Genomic DNA, 13,783 nt, shown 5'->3' with positions numbered 1-13,783 from the left:
GCCGACCTGGTGCGCGGTGGGCATTTACACAGCACACGGCGCACCCCGTTACAGGGCCAACAGATTCTTTCACAGGCCGCCCTCCACAATGAGCAGTTCACAGCACCAGACCCCTGCTTTCTCCCTCCCCAACAGAGAGCAGCCCCCACCCCCACCCCCACCCGGGTTTTCTTTTTCTTTTTTTTTTTTTAAGATTTTATTTATTTATTTATTTGAGAGAGAGAGAGAGCACAAGCAGGGGGAGCAGCAGAGGGGGGAGGGAGAAGCAGGCTCCCCGCAGAGCAGGGAGCCCGATGCGGGGCTCGATCCCAGGACCCTGGGACCACGACCCAAGTCAAAGGCAGACACTTAACCATCTGAACCACCCAGGCGCCCCCCACCCGGTTTTCCTCCCTCTGTGGGCTCAGAGGCTTCTCTCCAGGCTGCTGCTCAGGGGTGGCCACAAAGCCTCTGTCACTGCTTGGATCGGATTTCTATTCCCATAGCAAGCCAGCCTCTTTTTCTCCAAACTTACGTAACACCACTTTCCTCCACCCCTGGCTCTCGGCTCCGGCCTCCCCCACCGCCAGGGAACAACACTGCCTGGGAGGCTGCAGAGACCACAGGGGATGGGTCCGAGGAGCAGAGGGAAACCCTGAGGAGTTTCCCCTGCCTGGACCACACCCTGGGAGCCACCCACACCGCACACACGGTCCCTCTCGGTGACCTGGAAGGGCGGACAAGAAGCTGCTTGTAGACCTGGGCCTCTAAATCACTCAACTCCAGAGCGAGCGGCTGGGCCACCAGGCCGGGGCACGCTTCCCCCTGGCGGCCCCAACCCAATCAAGCTCTTCTCTGGGGGCAGAAGAGGTACGCATCACACAAGTCCAGAGAGACTGCTTCCGCGCCTGCCAGCATCCCACCTTTGCTCTCCACAATCGCCGCCCTCCCTCCTCTGCCCCGTGCTCACCGTCTCCCTCCTCCTCAGGCGGGACAGCCCCTGCCTCTCGGCCTGCCTTTCCCAGCCTGCCACTGCTCCAGCCTTGCCCCTCCAGCTTCCTGTTGTGACCCGGCCCCACGGGGGCCACCTCGCCCAGCTCAGGCCAGCCCCTCTAACCGTGCTCACCCCCGCCCGTGAACCGTGCGCCTCTCCCACTCACCCTCACCTCAACTTCCAGGTGCAAGTTTTTCTGCGCCCCTACACACTTGGGAACCTGCCCTGCTCCTAGAGCCCTGGGAGGTTTGTTTAAGCAGGTTTCCTCCCACAGCTTTCCCAGGGGCAACCTCAACCACTGTTCAAATCACAGGCCCAGGCCCCCTCTACCTCCCAAGGCCTTCTGCAGGCCTTGTGTTCCCTTTCTCTCCCCCCAAGATCAAGAGAGTGAGGCTGGGAGGAGCCCCAGGACCTGGTGGGCTAGGCTGCACTCTGAAGGAAGTATCCAGCATCCACAAGGCCCCCAGGCTGACAAGCTTCCCCTGGAAACCTGAGAGGCGAAGGTTTGGGGCCCGGATCCTGCTCAGCCCCTGCAACAGTGAGTAAGCCCTCCTTCTTCAAAAACAAACAAGGAGGTTTTATGAAAAAACTAAGTGGATGAAGTATTTTCCTCACTCCTATTTTCTGCCCCAGAAATAACCACTGTGTAAAACCTTCTGATTCTTCCCCCAAGAACACATGATTTTAACTTAATTTCTGAGCATTCTCTACTCCTGGAAAACAAAGGGTTTGGATTAAATAATTCAGTGGGTCATTTGTTTACTCTATAAACACTTACAAGTGAGCTGCGAGTAAAAACGACCAGTTCCCGCCCGTGTCCTCAAGGCCATCACCACTAGGGGAGACAGAACCCAAAAAGTAACAAGAAAATGTGCATGTGGGTATGATGGTAAGGGCAAAGGGAGAGCGATGCTCAGGGCACTGTGGACTGATAACTCTGAATTCTTCCAACCAGCCAGGCTCAATGCCAGCCTGACTAGTGGACAAGGTCTTCACAGGCAGATGAAGCAAGGTGAGTGTCAGCCCCCCAAAGGGTACTATATTCGAGTAACCTTCTGTTGGGCAGAGAAGAATATTACAGGAAGTTGCATTCCCTATGGGGGCGCAGGATGGAAGGAGATGGGGCATGGAGGAACAGAGGGCAGAGGGGCAGGGGAGGGAATGGGGAGCACAGGAGAAACAGGAGGAAGAGAAAAGAAATGAAGGCCCCAGAGAAGCAAGCTGAATGACACCTGGAAGCCAGACTCTGGCTCATCTGTGGAAGGCTAAATCCAAAAGTGAGACAACTTTGGATAAGGGAGGGAGTCAAAGGTTAAAGAAACAAAGGCAAATAAGATTTTTAAATGGTGACTTTAGGCCTCAAATGACCTCTTCTTAGCAACCTGGTAGATCCCTATTAACCCTTCTCTAAAGGTGAACAGAAGGGAAAGGTGGCCGACCCTGGTATGTCAAATAATGGTCTCCACAGAGCCACCTCCAGTTACCTTATCCATGACCTCAGGGAGCCAATTAAACAGCAAAAATAATTAACATTCAGAGAAAATCCCAAGCCCTTCAGTTAGCCATGAACCGTAACCTCCTTCTCCCACCCAACCTTCCCCAAGAGCACAGCTTTGCCCCCTCGCTGCCTTCCCCCCAGCGAAGGAGAACGGATGCAGCTGCAAGGTGAGGGTGGGGGGATGGCACAGGCGAGTCCGCCGGCCTGGGAAGACACCACAACAGCCCTGGTTCAACAAGGACCTCCTATGCCAGGCCTTTTAAATACACAGGCCTCTTTAATCCTCACAACAATGGTGAGAAGCAAGCACCATACACCCCCGTGTACAGATGAGAGACACTGAGGCCCAGAGTCAGGGAGATGTCTGTCAAGATTACACATGGACCTAATGGCAGAGGCGACAGCAATACTCAGGCTCTTGATGATTCAGAGCCTAGATGACAGGGCAAATGGTGAACCGTACTCCAAAGTTTCAGAAAAGCCATTATTCAGTTGCAGGTGACGGTGGTCAGAAGGTACAAACTTCCAGTTCTAAGATCAAATATTCCTGGGATGTAACGTACAACATGGCGACTATAGTTAACAATACTGGATCGTACGTATTCGAAAGTTGCTAAGAGAGTACAACTTTTTCTTTTTTTTTTTTTTTTAAGAACCCTCTCCACCCAACCTAGGGCTCAAACTCACAACCCCAAGATCAAGACTTGCATGCTCTACTGACCGAGCCACACAGGCGCCCCTGCAAGGACATCTTAAAAGTTCTCATCACAAGAAAAATAAATGTAATCGCGTGGTGATGGATATTAGCTAAGCTTATTGTGGTGATCATTTCCCAACAGATACATCTGTCAAATCAGCATGCCGTATGCCTGAAACGAAAACAATGTTATAGGTCAGTCATATCTCAATTTTTTTTAAAGTTGTGGTTGGGGAAGAGGGTCACTCACATTACAGACGTAACAAGCTTTATCTGGGTACAGGATCTGACTTGGGATAGACAAATCCTTTAAGTCCGGTTGTGAGAGAAAAGGCTTCTCTGCTCCTGTGAGTGAGTGCTTCCTTCTCGGCTCCAGAGCACTGTCCCACCTGCAGGTGTTTGCTGACGGGGACCAGAGGCTGCTTCCTACCTCCTTCTGCATAACAGAGTTCAACCAGTGACCTTTCAGAGCACGCGGGCCAGGTCCTAACAAGCAGCTACTTTTCTCTCTCCACTTCTTACAACTAAGGCCACCAAGTTCAATGTAATTTTTTTTTCTCCCCTCCCAAGATTCATTGGTTTTGAAATACTTTCATTTTCTACCTTTGTGCACCCCTTTCTGCAAATTCAATTTTCATCTAGACCCAAAAGGCACGCAAATGCTAACAATTAAACGAGACGCTACTGGGAGGACTCAGAGTGCATTTCTCTTTTTCAGAATTTGGTTTTCATTAGTACATGCCATTCTAAGAAATGGTCAACATTTTTAAAACAGGATGTAACAAAAGCCACACCAAAAGGTATAGGGGTCACACTCAAGAGAGTGTGTGGGGGGAGGGGAGACAGCAAAAGGAAAGGAAAAGGAGCAGTCATGGGAAAAGGTGATGGGTCCTGGCTCTTGGTCTCTCATTTTCAATGACCCCCTAATAATATTTGACAGAGCAGCCCCATTTTACAGACACAGAAATCAGGAATTACGGAAATAGATGTCCGTTGCCAAAGATCACAAAGTAACTTTTCCATTAAAAGAAACCGCCTCCGGGTGCCTGGGTGGCTCAGTCGGTTAAGCGTCTGCCTTCCGCTCAAGTCATGATCCTGGAGTCCCAGAATTGAACCTCACATCAAGCTCCTGGCTCGTGCTCCTTGTTCAGGCTCCAGCAGCAGGGAGCCTGCTTCTCCCTCTGCCTCTCCTGCTCCCCTTGCTTGTGCGCACGTGCTCTCTCTCTCTCAAATAAATACATAAAATCTTTAAAAAAAGAAGAAAAAGGAAGGAAGGAAGGAAGATAGATAGATAGATAGATAGATAGATAGATAGACAGACAGACAGACAGATAGATAGATGAAACTGCCTTCAAGCACACATTTCCCTTTTCAGGCTGCAGGCTAATTCAGAGGACAGAAAATCTGTGGTCTATCACAAAGCCAATCACCCACCTGCAGGCAAGAAAACAATGCTGCCTAATTTGGATACTTCTCATCCACAATTCTAGAAAGGGAAATAAGCTTAAAAACCTGTTCTGACCTGCTGAAGGCTAATTTTGCTCAGCAGCAGGAGAGGGGGAGAAAAGACACTGGAAAAAGGAAAGGTAGAGAGCCGGAGATCTGTTCATTTTTAAATGCCAAGTGAGAGAGAATTTCTAGTAACATCACTGTATTTAGGGTGGCCCAAACGCCACCAAAGTAAGGCATGACCATTTGTGCCTGTCACAAGTCCACATCATGCACCAGAGAAGTCTGGAAGGAGGTAAAGAGGCCACTCATCAGTCATTTCTAGCTTAACTTGGGACAGGCCCCTAAAAAAAGGCACTTAGCAGAGTGTGTTTGCTGATTTAAGGACAAATGTGAGCCAGATGGACGGGATGTGTTTGTGGAGCCTCCTGAGCAGAGCCCTCCCCACACCACACACTCTTCTTTGGGAGAAGTGCTTCTCCCTCTCGCCAGCCGACGGCTCCAGGCGGCCATCACAGAAAACGCTGACCCCGGGCCCTGACACAGGGCAGGCTACTCACTGTCCCCCATCCCCCACCAAGGTGATCCCAGCAGGTCCGGGCACATGACCCATAGCAGGCCAATGGTCCTTCCTCAGGATTTTATAACAGAGGGCGAGGGGCTCTTCCCTCCCTGATAATCAGACAAAAGCCAGAGACAATGCTTCCCACAGTCGTCAGCCAAAAGGACAGAATAAAGTCGCCATCGGAAGAGAAGCCAATGAGAGTGCTAATGGCATCTTTTACACATACATCTCAATTGAAATATAACAGCTAATGACATTTGAGGCCCTGGAAACCATTATCCCTCAGGACAGCTGCATTCTCATCCTCCCCGGGGTTTGGTTCTTTTACTGTTGGAGCTAATTAGTGTTCACTAACCAGCAAGAATCCTAATATCCACTGGTTCTTATCAACTGGTGTCAAAAATTACACTATTAAGTAGGCGTAGAGTATGGCGTGGAAATGGCCCCACCAACTTTGGAGTTAGGCAGAGCTGGTTTGAATCCTGGCTCCACCACTCACTAACTCCAACTTAGGACTAGAAGCTTCTTAGGAGCCCAGCATTATATGTTCAGTGGACTTTTAAAGGCCACAACCTCGAGGCAAAATGTTACACACACGTGCTCCTAGGGTTTCCTCTGATCCTGAGGACAGTGCCAGGAGATGGAGAAGGAAGAGATTAGCCCTACATGAAGGGGGAAGGTGAGGCTCAGAGATGGTGACTCTGACAGGACCACTCAGGGAGCCAATGGCTGAGCTGGAGGGAACTTTCTATAAGGTTCTGTGGGCAGCCAGGATGAGGGAGAAAGAGGGACTTAGTGCCTGCCACCAACATCCAAAGACAGCACCGCACGCACTTCACAGGCAGGAGACATTTATCTCCAACGATAAACTCTGAAATGTGCTGTTTCCAGATGGAAACAGAAAACCCCACCACAACTTTTTCTCATTAATTTGGTGCTATCAAGCCTGATGCTGGTTCCCAGCCTCATGCTGAGATGCACACTAGACTATGTGGTCACTCTGCAGTGCTGGGCATCATAAGCTGGGCTCCATCTTGGGTGACGGGCATTGTCTCTGCTCCATCTGCTCCCTGCTTGGTCACCAGACTTCTGAATCAAACATGCTCTCCTGGGTCCATGGTCCTCCTCAAGAAGTTACCTGTAACTGAGGAGAGCCCCAGGTTTCCCTTAGAAACGGGGCTTTGTGCCGTGATAAGGAACGTGACACAGCTCTCCCAGGATTACCTCTCAGGCCTTTCCTGAAGGGACCAGGTCCAGCCTTGAGGCACAAGCTTGGGCCTCATGCTCCCTGGCACCACAGCTGGCTGGGGAAGGGTCATGGAAGGGTCACGAAGGGTCCCTTCCCCTCCCCATCTGAATGCACCGGCACCTGCTCTTTGCTCTCCAGGGGCTTCCCAGAATAAACCCTGACCACCTCTCCCATACCTGCTCCCCCGCCCCAACCCCCCGCCCCGAGCTACTCTCCTGACTCAAACCCTCGCTCTCTTACTGGACCATGGCAATGGCCTCCTAACTGACCTCACCCCCCCGCTGCCCAGCTCATCTTAACCACAGCAGCCAGGGCCCTCTTCTTCAAAAAAGAGCTCACTTTACTTCCCCGTGTAGGAGTCCTCCTTTGTCCCCCGCTGTCTATGATAGGGTCCAGCTCCTGAGCAGGACCTTGAAAGACTCCCCTCAAGTGCTTCAAGCATTCCTTCCTGGACTCCCACCACTCACCGTCAGCAACCTAGACAACCCAAACGACTTGCTATCTCCTGTGTTTTCTGCCTCTGCGCCACCATTCCTGTGTTCCGCTCTACCTGAGACTCCTTTCCCTGACACTGCCACCTGTATAACGTCTCCCTGTGCTGCAGAGCTCAGCGCCAATTACACCCCCTCCACAGTGCTTCCCTAAGGGGACTGAGGAAGCACTCTCCCTCCTCTGACGGCCCATATGCCTCGCTTGAAGAGCTAAGAGACACTCATCTGGAACCACGATCCATCGCTGTGAGTCTAGCAGCTGAGGTAATTCTAGAGAGAACGTGACTCACATTTCTCACCAAGAGACCAGCTTACTGGATGCTAGCTGCTCATTAGCCACTCTCTGTTTCTCTCCATCTGTAAGGTGGAGCAGTCCAGACAGAGTTCAAAGGAATCGGTTTTTCCTGTAAATTCACTGCCCCCCCTTAGGCTGTCAGGTGGATAAGACTGGCGGGCAAAGGAAGCAGCAGTGCAGCCCGGCTGCCTCCCAGACGCCCCCGGGGCAGCCTACAGATGGAGGGACTGCAGTCAGGACAGAACCCCGTGTGCGGCCTCAGGGGCCACCATGACTTTCCGCTCAGGGAAGCCTGGCAGGACACCAGAAAAGGCCCAACAGGTAAGACAGTGTCTTGCAAGGGTCACAGAAGAAGCCATTCAGAAACTCACCACAGGTGAGTCTGCCACGAAGAGCCTGTAAAACAACAACAAACCCAAAGCACACTTGGGCCACTTCCGATCTTGCCTATCGGTGCCGACGGCAAGAGGAAGATGTCAGGGGCCTAAACCTTAACCCTGGCTGAGGACACGGTTCCTCCGGAGGCTGTGGCTAGCACACCCACGACGAGCTGTCCCCGGGGACTGGGATCCAAAAACACTCCCAGAGTCTCGGCAGAAGCCTTAACTCTCACTCGGACCGAACAGCTCCCCAGGCAATAAGGAACTTTCCCAGACTGCCCTCCTTGCAGGACGGCCCCCGGTACAAGCTACTCTGGCTCTGAAGAGAGCCGTGGGCCATGCATCCCGTCAGAAATCGAGACTGGCTGTGCCAGGGCGCGGCGAGCCCGGGCTACTCATTCAACACCGCACGTAACAACCAGGCAGGCCACACTGCCCCGTCTGACAAAAGGAAAAGAAAAACGAGTTGAGGCAACTTTTAAAACTATTCTTGGCATTTACTGATCTTCACCAGCCAGCAACTCCAAGGCAGAAACAATTTATGGGCTAAGTTGAATGAGCTGTCTATCAATTTAACTTACATAATGTTTCTTCAGAGTCTTGATCAAAATAAGACCTCGTTAGTGGAGTGGGCTAAGAAGAACGACAGGCTGGCAACTGCTCTAAGTGGCATGAAGCAGAGCTGCACCCTTAGGACCCCCACCTCCCACCCTGGCACTCATAGCCTAACCAAGTGAGTCAGCTTTAGATGCACCAGACCTAGGAGCTCCTTCCACAGGGAGTGGAAAGACCACCTCAAAACCCTTGTGGTTAATTCCCTTCAGAGCTTCAGGATCAGGGAAAAACCTTCTCTCCTACCCGTGCCGTCCATCATGTTTTCACCAAGAACTCAAGGCTGAAAAACTTAGAGCTGAATCTTGTGCTTAAATTCTAAAGTTTCCTAGTCAGGGAATTCGTCTTCCCCTTAAAACTCAATAGTTAGGAAGCTTTTTCTGTAAAAGACCACAGAGCAAATATTTTTAGGCTCTGAGGGCCGTATGGTCTCTTTCACAAGCAACCACTCACCTTTGCCATTATATATAGCACAAAAACCGTCACGGAAAACACTTAAATAAGCACGCTATGTTCCAACAAAACTTCATTATGGACACTGAAATTTGAATTTCACACAATTATCACATGTCACAAAATTCTGAAAAAACAATTCTTGGCTTGCAGGCCCTACAAAAATAGGCAGTAGACCATATGTGGCCTGTGGGCCACCAGTCTGCCCACCTCTGCTTAAATGTTTAATTGTTGTTTTGATGTGTTAACAGTTTTTTGTCTTTCTGACCCAGTGCTTAATCGTATTTGTAGTGAAAAATAATTTTTCTTCCTAATTTGCTAGCTTTCAGCATCTGTTCCTCCTCCCCACCCTCTAGTAATAAAACCCCACTTCTCTTTTGGGGTATGCTCCTCCCAACAAGTGTTTCTGCTAGGGAGTCAACCAAGAAGCCCCTCCATCCCGCCAGGGGGCGGGCTTATAATCCCAGACAGCCAACCAGACCACGCTAGGCCCTGGAACACAGTGATTGGCTCAGAAGTGGGCGGGCACTCCGACCGCAGCCAGTCAGTGACTCAAGCCTGCGGGAGAGTGGGCAGAGCTTTCTCTGGCACAGAGCACTAAGGCCCGGGGCTAGTGGGGTCCATGCTGCTCCCAGTGAAAAGACTCGGACTGTAAAGGAGGCCCACAGCAGGAAGACTAAGGCCGAGAGGTAGCAGGGTCCTGAGACTGTCATTTCAACCCCATATTCATCCCTGCCTTCCAACAGGTGACCCATGCCATTACATGCCCTCTTTTGATTAAGTAATCTTGCACTGGATTTCTTACACAACCAAAGAATCCTGACTAATTATATCACATCAAATTCTATTTGAAAGTTGGCAGGGTAGCGATTCATGCATAAAAAATGACACTGGCTGTGTTCCACCATGTATTTAGAGTCACTTTTCCCGTTACACTCCAAGCTCCTGGAGGACGCAATTCATTTCTGAGCCATCTTCATGCCTTCTGTAGTGATGCACTCAGTACCTTGCACTTGGTAGGTATTCTATGAATATTATACAAATATTGCTTTCCTTGGATGGGGAAAGCAACGGTGAGGAGAAGGGCAAATAAACATGGAGGAACATGAGCACATACCTACCCATGACTAGACACCAGAACATTACCCAGAGATTCCAGACACAACTTAAGTCCCGGGGGCTCACATATCTAACACCCAGTCCCTGATCAACAGCCCACAAACCACACACACCAGGCTGAGCCACACAGGCTGCTTCGCCCTTTGAACACCCAAGGGAAAGAGAAAACGATGTCTTCACAATACCAGGACAGACTGACAGAGGACCTCACCTACCTCCTCGACCTCACTCTGTTCTTTCTAATTGAGTAAGTTCTTCTTTCCAGCTCATCTTCTAACTCAGGCAAAAGACCTGGAGGGCAAAGCATCCTGTGATGGGAACTATCCCCTCAAGCAACAGGGACTGCCCTGACGCCAGCAAGACCCTGTGTGGCCCCAAGACAATGATCTGACCTTTACTGCCCACCTGCACGTACCCACCAACCTTTGTCCCACATTTTCCTTTAATAAACCTGAAAGTGGGGTACCTGGGTGGCTCAGTCAGTTAAGCGTCTGCCTTTGGCTCAGGTCATGATCTCAGGGTCCTTGGATCGAGCCCCACATCGGGCTCCCTGCTCTGCTTCTCCCTTTGCCGCTCCCCTTGGCTTGTGTGCGCTAGCTCTCTTCTCTCTCTCTCACTCTCTCTCTCAAATAAATAAATAAATAAAATCTTAAAAAAAAAAACAAAAAACCCACCTGAAAGTATTTTCAGCACTTTGGAGACACCAGTCCACCATCTTCCTGGCGTCGGCCTCACTGGAATAAATTCCTTTCTTTTTTCACCACCAGTCCTCTCTCTGCCTTTGGATCTTGTCAGCAGCCAGTGGCCAAACCTGGTCTGTTTGGAACCCCCAGAGCCCGGTGCTCTTGTACCCCTGCCCCCCAGCTACAGATCAGAGCGAACTGGTGCCCTGCAAATGAAGAGTCCAGAACAGCTAGCCATCACTTCAGACACTGGGAATATCAGCTGTACTAGTCCTGCCCACGGAGTCCCACTCTGTGGCAGCAAAGACACATCACGTCAGGAATGAGGGTGAGAACTTGGTTCACACCCAGCATGGACACATCAGAAATGTAGGAAAGCTAGCCACATGCATGCCCCAGGCAGGGTATCTCACTAGGACCAAGGGTCCTTCAACTCACCGGGTCAACTAAAGATAAATGAAAAACTTTCAAGAGACCGCTACCTAGCTGGAAAAACAGTCGTCCCCCACCCCCCCTTCAACTACCAGTATGGCTCTTCCTCTCAATGAAAAAGCAATTGGTAAGTACAAGTGTGCCTCATTTTACATTACTGACATTATTCCACACCCACCATGAGGCTAAGAAGGCCGAATGGGACCAGCAGCAGCAACCGTGGAAGCTAGCTGGGGACTGAGGGCAGTTGCTTTTCTGCTGATGCAACCCAGCCTCCCAACCAGAGTAGCCCTGGTTCCTGCCCCACTCAAGTGTGTGGGTCCAGCTCTTCAAAAAATTCTCTGAACTCTCCCAGGATCTCAAAACGTTTAAGAGTTTTGAGATGCTGGGATGCCTGGGTAGCTCAGTCGGTTAAGCGTCTGCCTTCAGCTCAGGTCATGATCCCAGGGTCCTGGGATCGAGTCCCGCATCGGGCTCTCTGCTCCGAGGGAAGCCTAATTTTCCCTCTGCCTGCCACTCCTCCTGCTTGTGCTGACAAATAAATAAAAATCCTAAAAAAAAAAAAAAGAGTTTTGAGATGCTTAAACCAGCATCTGGCAATCATAAAAACCTACTAATTCATCTGCTAAGCGCAGTAACATATATGTCGACTATGTTGGTCAAGCACTATTTTAAGTGCTTTGTAGGCATTGTCTCAATCCTCACAGCCCTGTAGGTAGACTATTCTCTCCATTTCCCTGAGGCTTGGAGAAGTTAAATAACTTGCCCAAGGTTTCACATTAAATAGCACAGTAAGAATTCAAACACTGAACTTTTGTCACCAGGGTAGAGTGAAAAAACTGTGGCCTTAATATTTTGTAGCTGCCCCCAACGACATAGAATCTATCCCTCTACGTTTTAAGTCCTGACTTGATCACATGACTTTTTTTTTTTTTTTAGCCAACAGGACATTAACGAACCTGTTGGAAGCAAAGGTTTCAATGGTGCTTGATTAGAGTTACCCCTCCTACTACTTCAGTAGCAGTTTCAACCCCAAGACCATTGTGGAAAGAAACCAGGGCGTTACCATGTCAGAGGATGAGTGAAAACATGAGGAAAGAGGCCCAACCAACCCACAAAATTATAGAAAGTAATACACTGCTGTTTTTCTTTTTTTTTTTTTTTTTTAAAGATATTTGAAAGAGAGCAAGCAGGGGGAGGGGCAGAGAGACAGAGAATCTTGAGCAGACTCCTCGCTGAGCATGGGGCCCGACATGGGGCTCAATCTCACAACCCGTGAAATCATGACCTGAACCAAAACCAAGAATCACATATGCAACCAACTGAGCCCCCAGGCGCCCCTAAACACTACTGTTTTTAAACTACTAAGTGGTGGGATGTCTGGGTGGCTCAGTTGGTTAAATGTCTGCCTTCAGCTCAGGTCACAATCCCGGGGTCCTGGGATCAAGTCCCGCATCGGGCTCCCCGCTCAGCGGGGAGTCTGCTTCTCCCTCTCCCTCTGCCTGCAGCTCCCCTGCTTGTGCTATCTCTCTCTGACAAATAAATGAAACCTTTAAAAAATAAAAAATAAAAACAAACTACTAAGTGTTGGGCTGGTGTATTCCACAGTGAAAGCTCGCTGAAATAATCACTAAGTTATCACCAGTAAATCAGTATCAACAAGTAGGAATAAAGAAAAATGTGAGGCAGAGAAAAAGCCTCTTCATTCTTCCCCATTTCTCCTCAAGGACATAACGAGAAGAAACAGAGTTTAAATTCCATCAGGAAAGAATATATTTAGACCAGAGGAAAAACTTACTGGCAGCAAGGAAGCCTAAAGACAGAGGCAGGGAGACTGACTGTCCCACTGTCACCCTAACTCAGGTTTCCAGGAATCATCCACTCATTGTTCTTCTTGCTCAGGAATCACATTGTGCAAGAAGACCATTCCACAGCCCAGGCCTCCCACTGAATTCCTTCGGGGCTTCTGGAAATGACGAATGACAGCAGGAGTCTGAACCGCGGAGCAGTCAGGCCAAGCTGCCTGTGCACACGGCTCATTGCAGCAGAAGTCCCAGTGACTTCCCCTTCTTGGCTGGGCAAGGAATGAACTCTCCACCGAAGATATCTGTCCAGAGATCCATCTGGCTCACAGAGCAGCTCTTCATGCCAAAGAACAGTAATTGGTGGAGCCAGAAAAGAAATTCCTGAGAAAGTGGGGCAGCACCAGGCAAAAGGGAAAAGCAAGTTGGTTATTCCAAGAATGAGCTGAAACTTTCCTCTCTCCGGAACAGAAATAAGTCAGAGCTCTCCATCAAACACACAGCGCACCGTCCATGGAAGGCAGGGAGAAGAGAAAAACACAGGCCTAGATTAATGACTGTGTTAGGAGCAGGAGACACGGCTTCTTGGCCCGGGTTCACTGTTGATTCCTGTGTGTTCTGGCACAAGTTAATCACACATCCACCCATTTAACAACCCTTCAAGGGCGAGCCATTGTCTGCTGTCATGTTAGGGGCTGGGGATGCAGAGATGAAGGAGACATGGCTCCTGACTTGAAGATACCACGGACAAGTGAGAGAAAAACAAACTCTGAGCTGCAGTTTCCACATCAGTAATAAGTAGGCAAAAGAGACCTAGCACAAGGTCGGTGTGACCAATAAATGAGAAAAGTAGCTAAAGCACATAATACAGCACATGGTGCCTAACAGGCCCTCAATAAACAGTCATTATTTATTACCATAAGAAGGGATGGACACTGTGCCAAAGAAATACAGATGCAAAGCACTTCATCTGCTTTGGGAAGGGGTTGGTTCATGGGAACGCTTCTTGGAAGAGATGCCTGAACTAAACAGTCACATTATTACTATAGTAACAATATAACTAAGCAAAACAGTAACATTATTAT

At 49.7% G+C, this 13,783-nt stretch overlaps 1 protein-coding gene and 1 long non-coding RNA gene across 2 annotated transcripts in view; one reads left to right on the top strand and one right to left on the bottom strand.

Moving 5' to 3' along the window:
- The window catches only part of MAP2K1 (mitogen-activated protein kinase kinase 1), an 80,949-nt gene that overhangs the window by 11,241 nt on the left and 55,925 nt on the right, over positions 1–13,783 (bottom strand). The window lies entirely within an intron of this gene.
- On the top strand, positions 257–3,925 carry LOC145723546 (uncharacterized). Its single transcript, XR_014148692.1, has 4 exons — positions 257–849; positions 1,352–1,511; positions 1,929–1,985; positions 3,125–3,925. It is a non-coding gene; the product is annotated as an uncharacterized LOC145723546 (long non-coding RNA).

Source organism: Leptonychotes weddellii, chromosome 9, assembly GCF_054177405.1.
Source record: "Leptonychotes weddellii isolate Sample4059 chromosome 9, ASM5417740v2, whole genome shotgun sequence".
In the NCBI taxonomy this organism is placed as follows: Eukaryota; Metazoa; Chordata; class Mammalia; order Carnivora; family Phocidae; genus Leptonychotes; species Leptonychotes weddellii.
This window is presented reverse-complemented; position numbering and strand designations above follow the sequence as displayed.